Raw genomic sequence first — 10,385 nt, forward strand, 5'->3', positions numbered from 1 at the left:
GTTAGTGAGCAGTGCAACAAAGAAGAAGGACATAAGAATGCATCCCTGTGTTGTTCAAGTCCCAGGAAAAAGGGAAAGCCAAGACTTAAAATACATGTTATAAGCATGGTTCGTGAAGGTAAATATTGTCTTTCACTCTGCAAAAAGATGTTGAAACGTTTTAAGCCAGAAACATCAGCAGAGTGTGCAGTGAGCGCAAAAAAGTAGTGTGTCAGTTGTGTAGTGGAAGATAAAGGTGTAGGAGCAATGAGGTGATCTGTGGAAAATTTGTCTAAAGGATTATGGCAGAGTTGTTTATAGAGGCAGAGAGAGTATGTAGCAATGAGGTCCATGCAGCTAGGAGGAAATTCAGGAAGCTTTATTGAAGATAGTTACGTGTAGATAGTTCCAGAACAACAGGTAGTTAAGTTCTGTAAAGAAGCCCCACCAGTAGCAGCATGTTTGCTGTTCAGCCCATTCTCCACTGTCACTCACCTCTCAGGCACCCAACATTCCAATTGCATCATCACTCCAACATTCCGTGCAGCACACATAAAAACACACTGGCTGAGCAGGGGGTGTAAAAGGCATAACAAGAACAAGAGTAGGATACTACATATCCCCCTTTCTTATAAAACGGAAGCAATAGCCCTATACCTAAAAGAGATGTAACAATAAAAACCCAGTAAGGAAAGAGCTGAAAGGAAAGCAAATGCAACAAAGGAAGTAAAGTCAAGAAAAGGACAGAAAGGTAAAAGCGAAGAGATAGGTTTGGGAAAACAAAGAGGAAGCAAAGGGTGAGTGGCACAAATAGAAATAACCCATCTTCGCCAACAAAGAAAATAGTAATAAGTCGTAAGAAACAGCAAGTAAGTAAAAGGACATAGTCGCACCAAAGACTACCCCCAAACACACCTACTGGCCAGGCAGGCATGCAAGGAAGGAAAGACAAGGCACTGAGCATACTGAGCACAAAACTAATACCCAGACACACGAAGAAAAGACGGAAGGATCTCCTCTTGAACAAGTTAGAAAGAGAAAAACACCACAGAAAAGGAGAGACAAGAGGCAAAGGAAGAATAAAAACAATATGTATAGTTCTGGATCTGAAGATGAGAAAGGAAAGTAACATCACGTGGATTACTGAACAAGTCTGAAAACAGAGAAGAAGAATAAAAGTACAAACAAGTATAATTCAACATCACCCACTTTCATAAAGATAATAAAATGAAGATGAGAATAACGTTGCAAATACAACAATGTAATATGATGTAAGCATTACATAGCAAGAAAATTACAGTAAATGGGACTGAAACCCATGACTGATACCCATGAGTGGGTAAGAATGTTGAAGGACATGGGACATAAACCCATGACCAACCCCTACCCCGAGGCAAAAGGGGTGAGGGATTATTATGAATGGGACTAAGACCCATGAAACAATAACAAGTGTAAGAACAACCCCTGTGTAGAGGTCGCAACCTGTACAATATATTAATGGGACTATAACCCATAAGAGACACCCAGTATGAGGGTAAAAGTGTAAGAGAAAATGGGACTAAAACCCATGACCTACCCCTAGAATAAGGGTGGTAGACTTTATGTAAATGTGACTGGCACCCATATGGGACTGAACACTCAAGAGCCTGTAGATGGGACTGAAACCATGACCTATTCCTGGGCATAGGGATGGTTAGCACTGGGAATGGACTAACACCCATTCAGTGATGCCCCGTGTGAGGTTGAGCAACCGTAAGTAACCCATGTAGGCAAGTGTATGAGAGCAAATGGGGCTAGTACCCATTGCTATCCCTATGAAGGGAAGAAAGAAGTGTAAGGTGTTCACATGTAAAATGAACAAATGAGCCCCTAGAAGGTGTGTACCCAGAGTCCATAAACAAACAATGATGAGCCACAGAGAACCACCATACAATCCCATGGTGGATGAATGTGGATAAGTGCAACTCCAGATGAACAGAATGTGATTATCCGTTTGGCAGAAGGACGATGTGATCCAGAGGGAGCTCTAATAAACTACATTGATTGCAGGTGAGGCCATCTGAGCTCATATCTGTGGTCTGAGATTTCATAAGAGGGCAACAGGAAACCAGTTGCAAAGGAAGATGCTAAGGACGAAACAAAGCCTGTAAGAGTGAGACAAAAGGCCAGAAACTGCATCCACCTCCAGACCTCCCGAGGCGTCTCCGGGAGCAACGTTCATTTTAGTGACTTTCTTGTTTGGAAACTTTTAAATTTGCCTACCTGCACTGCTTTTTTAGCACTCTGGACCTAGCGCTCTGATCCTCCCTGGCTGCTCCCTCTCCTGCACGCGACCCAGACCGCCTCCGCTGATCGCCCCCTCCTTGCCTGACTTCGGAGTGGGACGGGCGTCTCCTTCATCTTGGGCGGGTCTGGGCTCTGCGCTGCAGTTCTTTGGCCCCTCCCCCCCTGGCAAAGTACTTTAGGCGGTCGGCTGATCGCGCGCCTATCCTGCATCCACCTCCAGACCTCCCGAGGCGTCTCCGGGAGCAACGTTCATTTTAGTGACTTTCTTGTTTGGAAACTTTTAAATTTGCCTACCTGCACTGCTTTTTTAGCGCTCTGGACCTAGCGCTCTGATCCTCCCTGGCTGCCCCCTCTCCTGCACGCGACCCAGACCGCCTCCGCTGATCGCCCCCTCCTTGCCTGACTTCGGAGTGGGACGGGTGGCTCCTCCATCTTGGGCGGGTCTGGGCTCTGCGCTGCAGTTATTTGGCCCCTCCCCCCCTGGCAAAGTACTTTAGGCGGTCGGCTGATCGCGCGCCTATCCTGCATCCACCTCCAGACCTCCCGAGGCGTCTCCGGGAGCAACATTCATTTTAGTGACTTTCTTGTTTGGAAACTTTTAAATTTGCCTACCTGCACTGCTTTTTTAGCGCTCTGGACCTAGCGCTCTGATTCTCCCTGGCTGCCCCCTCTCCTGCACGCGACCCAGACCGCCTCCGCTGATCGCCCCCTCCTTGCCTGACTTCGGAGTGGAACGGGCGGCTCCTCCATCTTGGGCGGGTCTGGGCTCTGTGCTGCAGTTCTTTGGCCCCTCCCCCCCTGGCAAAGTACTTTAGGCGGTCGGCTGATCGCGCGCCTATCCTGCATCCACCTCCAGACCTCCTGAGGCGTCTCCGGGAGCAACGTTCATTTTAGTGACTTTCTTGTTTGGAAACTTTTAAATTTGCCTACCTGCACTGCTTTTTTAGCGCTCTGGACCTAGCGCTCTGATCCTCCCTGGCTGCCCCCTCTCCTGCACGCGACCCAGACCGCCTCCGCTGATCGCCCCCTCCTTGCCTGACTTCGGAGTGGGACGGGCGGCTCCTCCATCTTGGGCGGGTCTGAGCTCTGCGCTGCAGTTCTTTGGCCCCTCTCCCCCTGCCACGCCCCCCGGATCCTCCTCCCCCATGTGTCCCTACATTATGGTTACTCATTCCCGGCCGCGCAGCGGACGAGCGCAGCGGGCGCGACGAAGGCGCGCCGAAGTTGCGCCTAAGTTAAGCCCGTCTGCGCCCGTCCGCGACGGGACGGGACTAGGGGCCTCACACTCTGCTCCTTTTTTGGTTTATACCTCAGCTCAACTCATAGCTCTCTCTGCTATCTCCTCACCTCCCCCCTCACTACTGCGACATCTTGATACATTCGGCAATCTCATCTCTTCCCCTTCTCACCCGATCCCGGTCTCTCACAGCCCTACCCTCCCCTTTGTCGACCCCCCTCCTCTCCCCCGTCCCTCCCCTGTTCCTACTGTAGCCTCCGCTTACCTGCTCAACACCCGCTCTGCAGTCAAACACCAGACGGCACTTTTCAACCTTTTGACCACCGATTCCCCAGACTTCCTTTTCCTGACTGAAACTTGGTTCACTGCCGATTCCCTCCCCGATCTTCTAGCCATTCTCCCCGATACCCATTACGCCCTCCGAGCTGACCGTCCGGACGGTAAGGTTGGGGGAGGTGTGGCGATGATCATTCGGTCGACCTTCAAATTTCAACTTCTTATTCACCCCCCCATACCCAACGTGGACTACTTGGTGGCCCGCTCCCTTAACCTTTCTGCCCCCCTCACTGTTGTCCTCGTGTACCGTCCCCTTCAATCTATGCCTTCCTTTGTAGCCTCCCTTCAGGACCTTTTGGCCACTCTGGTGGTCAACAACTCCTCCGTCCTTCTGCTCGGCGACTTTAACTTTTGGCCAGGCGATCCTAGGGAAGATCTTCCCTCTAAAGACTTTTCTGCCACCCTCCAGTGCTTAAACCTCACATCTCATGTCACAGTCCCTACCCACGCCCAGGGTCACATCCTGGATCAAATCTGGTCCTCACGTCCTGTCGTCTCAACTCCCTCTATATCCCCTTGTGTCTGGTCGGATCACTTTATTATTTCCTTTTCTATTCACTTGGGCACGGTCGACAAGCCCCCTCTTCCGAAAAACATTCTAGCCCGTAATTAGAATAAGACTGACCTTGATTCCCTCTCGCTTACCTTGGCCTCTTCTGCCCCAGACCTCACTGATCTTCCTCTCGAATCCCAGGTCAACGCCATTGGCACATGGCTATCTTCCTCGTGTGATCTAGTTGTCCCGCTTAGAAAGATCAAGGCGGTCCGCCCCTACGACGCGCACAAATGGTTTTCTCCAGAGCTTAAAACGCTTAAACTCGACCTTAGGCAGTCGGAACGCCACTGGAGACGGAATTACTGTCCCTCTTTGCGCGCCAAATATAAACTACTTCTCATCGAATATAAAAAAGCGATCCTAGTGGCTAAAACCGCATATTTCACTGAGAGAGTAGCTCTCTCTGCTAACAAATCTCGTGAAATCTTCTCCCTGGTTCACAATCTTGCCACCTCTGATCGCTCCACCCCTAGTCTGGTCCCCTCACAGTCCCTCTGTTCCTCACTTAATGATTTCTTCATCGGCCAGATTGTGAAGATTAAAGCCAACATCCCAACTGTGCCTCAACCCCGTCTCACTTGTCTCCCTCCTCCTCCCCTTCCTCTTTCGCTCTCTTCCCCCCCTATCTCCCCTGATTTATTTCTAAAACTTCTGGTCAAAGTCAAGTCTGGCTCTCCCGCGGACTGCGCGCCGGCACGCATTCTTAAAACCCTCTTCACCAACTGTCCCGTCCCCCCTCTTGCTCTTCTTAATTCCTCTCTGGCTCTTGGTTCTGTTCCCTCTTCTTTTAAATCCGCTATAGTCCTCCCTATCCTAAAAAAAACTGGCCTGGATCCCTCTCTCCCTTCTAACTTTCGACCCATTTCCCTTCTTCCCTATCTTGGCAAGATCCTTGAAGCCCATGTTACCTCCTGCCTCTCCACTTACATCGAGGAGAACGGCCTCTTGGCATCCCATCAGGCGGGCTTCCGCCCGGGCCACTCCACGGAGGCGGTGGTCCTTGCAGTCTTGGATGAACTCAAGGGGAAGGTCGACTCTAACCTCCCCCAAGCCCTGGTCCTTCTCGATCTGTCCGCTGCGTTTGACACGTTGACCACTCCATCCTTCTCGACCATGTCAGCGCAGCGGGCATTCGGCGCGCGGCCTTTTCTTGGCTCGCGTCCTTCCTTCGGGACAGGTCCCAGGCGGTTCACCTCTCCGGCTTTTCTGCCCCTCCCCGCCCAGTCACTTGCGGCGTTCCCCAAGGTTCCTATCTTTCCCCCCTTCTTTTCAATCTTTATATCCATCCCCTCATCACCTCCCTTCTTGAGCTGGGGGTCTCTGTGTACAATTACGCAGATGACCTCCAGCTCGTTTTTGACCTTTCTTCTACCCCTGATTCTCTCCCTAAGTTTTGTTCCACCTTAGTTTTTATTTCTGAGTGGATGAGTGCTAACCACTTGAAGCTCAATCCAGACAAGTCGGAACTTGTCCTCACTGGTGGTCCCTCGAACCCTTGGTCTCCTGCACATTGGCCCCTTTCTTTTGGTCCCCCCCCTTCGCCCGCTTCCTCTGTTCGTACCATTGGTATCAAAGTCAGCCATGACTTATCCATGCATAGTCAGATCAGTTCCATCGTGTCTTCTTGTTTTCTGTCCCTCCGTCTTATCCGGAAAATTTCGCAGTTTTTTTCCACCGACGCACTTAAAACCATAGTCATGGCCCTTGTCACCTCCCGCCTCGACTATGGGAATGGCCTGTACGTGGGCATACCCGCCGACTCCAGGCCATTCAAAACCAAGCTGCATTATCCTCTCCCTCCCTAAATCCTCTCATATCACCCCTGCTCTCAAGTCCCTTCACTGGCTTCCTGTTCGTTTCAGATCCTTCTTTAAACTGGTCTGTCTAGCCTTTCGGGCTCATTCCCGCTCTGCTCTCCTGTTCATCACTTCTCTCATCTCCTCTCATGCCCCCAGCCGCACTCTTCGTTCCTCTTCCCTCTCTCTTCTACATATCCCCCGCTTCCGTAAATCCAGAACGGGGGATAGCCGGTTCTCAGTCCTGGCCCCCCAGTTCTGGAACAGTCTTCCACTCTCCATTCGTTCCATCCATATCTACACTCACTTCCGCAAAGCCCTCAAAACCTTCCTTTTTTCTCAGGCATTCCCCTCCTAGTCTCCCTGGGTTCCCTCTGTGAGCTTTGATCAGGTCCCCAGCGCCAGGAAGCCGCTTGGCCGCAGTGCGCTTTACCAAATATTTTTTTTCATTTAATTTTCATTTCATTTCCATTGTACAATGTACGAAAAGCCAAGACAAAGATGCATATGGTGTAATCACAGCAAAGCATACAATATGCTTAAATAATGAATCACATTAACATTCAACTTGCTGACTGTAAGAGTTGGGGTGTACGTGTCACCATGGTCCTGTGATACACATATAAGTTCATGATAAGACAAGCTTTGATGAGCTGACTGACTAGAAACACCCTCATGCACTATGAGCTAGAATAAAACGTGCATTGAGAACTCGGTTGTCATCCACGTGAACAGCCATCACATAGGAGAAGTCCAACATGCATGTGGAGTACAGTTGTAGGCACCTGTAGAATTGAGTGAGCCAAAAGTAGGAAGTTAATTCCGACATTACAGCGACAAAATGAACTTACGTTTTTCCAACATGTTTGTGTAAGTTCATATTTTGTGTCCCTCAAAAATGCAAAAGTCCTACAGGAAACATTGATACCATCTTTTTGATAGCGCCCACAAATGTCATTATGCGGCTGGTGCATGGCAGTTCCTCCGGAACGAAATCCAAGTCTGCCGCTTCCGTGTTGAAGCTGAACACAATATGGCGGCACGTTAAATGCACAGTGCCGGTTGGCTTCCGGCATGTCTTAGCTGTAAAGGCAAAGGCTGAACACCGCATAATACGTCACGGAGGATCCCTCTGGAACACCGCGCAACTCCAACTGTCATTCCCTCATAGATTGGAAATGCAGCGCAACTGCCAAACTTTCGAACACGCACAATTCTATAGATGTCCCTGATGAGGGAAACGTTACCTGACGAAATAAACACATAGTAGGCAGACAATAAAGCGTCAGAAATTCTGTGCCGAGAGGCGAAAATTCAGTAACAACATTGCCCACGATAACATTCACAGTAAAGGACAGCTGGTTGACAGTCACTAGAAGAAGTCCTTTTCTTGAGGGCACACCACATAGTTGGAAAAGCGTGTAACATACCGCTTTCTAGAAGTCACCAAGCGTGGTCTGGCAATGCCCCATAGATATGCTAGGAGCGAGACAGATCCATAAGACCATTTTCGCGATCATCAGCTTGCGATGTAACCGAAGTGCACAGTTTTGCTTCATGGATCTATGGGTCTCCTCTGAAACCGAAGCACTGTTGTTGCAAGTTGTGACACTTAACATAGAGAACTATTGGAAGAGACAATTCCTCACATCCCTGTAGACACGAAATACATCCCAAACTCTGTGATGTATCTGTCCATTTTCTGGGTCAACAGAACCCACAAGCAGTATGCTGCTACACTTGATGTAAGAAACAGTGCTAGTGAAATGTGAAGTCCCAAGTATGTGAACCAGATGAGCACGGCACGCCTAGGCTAGGGCTGTCAGATGGTGATGACACTGGTGGGGCTGAAAAGGGTAGTGCTTCATCTTTACTTGTATCATGTTGTGTTCGATGCTTTTCTGTAAAGGACTTGTTTCTTCCTTGTTGACGTCTTTGTTGTTCTGTGTAGAACACCCCTATATCTTGTTATCTCCTTTTATTTTCTGAGAGGAAGGTCTTTATTTCATGTAGAACACCCTTATATCTTCTTTGCAGTTTTTTCTTTCCTTTGGATACCGCCTCTTGTACTTTTTGATGTCTGTGACTGTCTGTTCTGTAGCTTGTTTCATCTTAAGGTCCTCTTTTGTACGCCAGGTTCCTGAGATCCACTTGCTTCAGGTAGGTTTGTAACCAACTCGTCACCAAATAAATGCAGGTAGGAAGAAATTGAGGAAGCTTTATTAAAGATAGTTACGTGTAGATAGTTCCAGAACAGCAGATAGTTAAGTTCTGTAATGCAGCTCCACCAGGAGCCTGCTTGCTGCTCAGCCCATTCTCAACTGTCATTCCCAACCTCTCAGGCACCCAACATTCCAATCGCATCATCTCTCCAACATTCCGTCCAGCACACACACAAACACACTGGCTGAGCAGGGGTTGTAAAAGGCATAACAAGAACAGGAGTAGGATACTACAGAGTAGTGGCATCTGAAGATGATATGTTGGTGTTAGATGCAGTGGTATTTGAAGATGACATTTAAGTGTTCAGATAGTGAACGAAGTGTTAGAGATTTTGGAGAGAGCCAGTGTTATGCGGAGACGAGATAACATTTGGATCTCCAATTTCAGGAGTGATCGAGAGACAAAGTCAAGTCTTCTTGCAGGAATTGTGGCTGCTCTTTCACTTGAAAGTAGAGGGCAACATGTATTGCTCCTCTGCACATCTTAGGCAAATTGAGAAACTGCGCCACCTTTACACAGCGTTTTAGACCTCTACTTAAAGAAGGGTAGTTTATGTGGTCTTTGAAATATCAGGAGAGTTGAGAAGATGAAGAAGGAACTTGCATCCTCACCAAATTTACAATCTCCCGCAGTAGTGGGAATTGTGACAGTGGATAAGAGTGTCTATAACACTGGGAAAGTTAAGGTAGTTCACAGGTCCACCTAATGGCTGAAAGTATAGAATAGATGTGGTCCAGAATCAATCTATCATGTGGTACTCCAAAAGTTATGGATAGAGGAAGAGCAAATGTGCAGTTAGCATTAATAATTTAGGACTATTTGATGAAGTAGGAGTTGTGTGGCAGAATATTGATAGCAAATATATCATGAAATATAGATATTGTGACTTACATGCCATCTACAAAAATATCACTCCATTGGGTGGAGATTTTTTATTAATAACTCTGAAGGGTCAATATTTTTGTAAATGATAGAAAAAAAGCATTTTTTGTAAGATGAAATTTAGGCTACCATACTAAAGCAGGTTTTGAACCAGACAGTGGCGTAGTGGGGGCGGGGCAGCACTGTTTGTTGGGCCGGGGGAGGGGAGCAAGTCGTGTCTGTCGACTACCACTATCCCCCCGAGAACAAGTCAGGCATCCATCGGTCGCCAGCCCCCTCTGAAACAAGTCAGGTGTTGGCCGCCACACCATGTAAAAAGGTTTCTGAAGCAACCAATTAACAAAGATCCTTAAGTATTGCCCGGCGGTGTCGCCTCTTTAACCCACAAAATATTAATCAATGAAGAGGCAGGCGCTGGAGACTGGAAGGCAGGAAACAAGGGTTTATTCTCTCCGGAGGAGAACACATCAGTTCGGACAGCAAGTATCGTCACGAGGTGCTCTAACTGCATCTCTGAGGCCTGGCCTCTTATACACAGGTTTATGGTCGGCAAACATTCTTTATTGTAATAAAGTCACTTTGAAGCATGAAAAGACATTCCCAGAACCTCCGCTTCAGGCCTGTTCCCACACATGTTCACAGCAAGAGTCCCCTCCCTACCCACAGGAGGAGATGGCTATCACACAGCTGGACATTCCGCCGATTCCCGGAATGCGTGCGACTGATCAGATCTCATGGGGTGGGGGCTTTGATCAACTGTAACTCCTTTGAAGAGGGGTGATTCCTTACAGTAGGGGCAATAAACTGCATCCGCAGGGCTAGGTGATGGCCTGGGATCGACTCGGACAATCGGGCATGGAGGAAGGAGTTTATCAAAGGGTATGCGACCATGAAAGGGATGAAGGGAGGTGTCGGTCGGGCATGGGGTGTGATTCTCATGGAAGAGCAGCGCAGATGGGGAGGGTTTATGGCCCATGCATGAGAGAGCGGGGGTGACCAGTGCGTGGGGGGGTGCTTGTGAGGGCGAAGAGCCGTGCTGGGGGTCAGTGGCGTGCAGAGGGTGGTTCTGACCAAGGTACCTAAAATGGCG

At 48.7% G+C, this 10,385-nt stretch overlaps 1 pseudogene; it reads left to right on the plus strand.

Annotated features, from left to right (window-relative positions):
• The first annotated feature begins 3,410 nt into the window (after positions 1–3,410).
• On the plus strand, positions 3,411–6,282 carry LOC147724841 (uncharacterized; annotated as a pseudogene).
• The last annotated feature ends 4,103 nt before the right edge of the window (positions 6,283–10,385 follow it).

This window comes from Lissotriton vulgaris, chromosome 4_1 (assembly GCF_964263255.1).
Source record: "Lissotriton vulgaris chromosome 4_1, aLisVul1.2, whole genome shotgun sequence".
NCBI lineage: Eukaryota > Metazoa > Chordata > Amphibia > Caudata > Salamandridae > Lissotriton > Lissotriton vulgaris.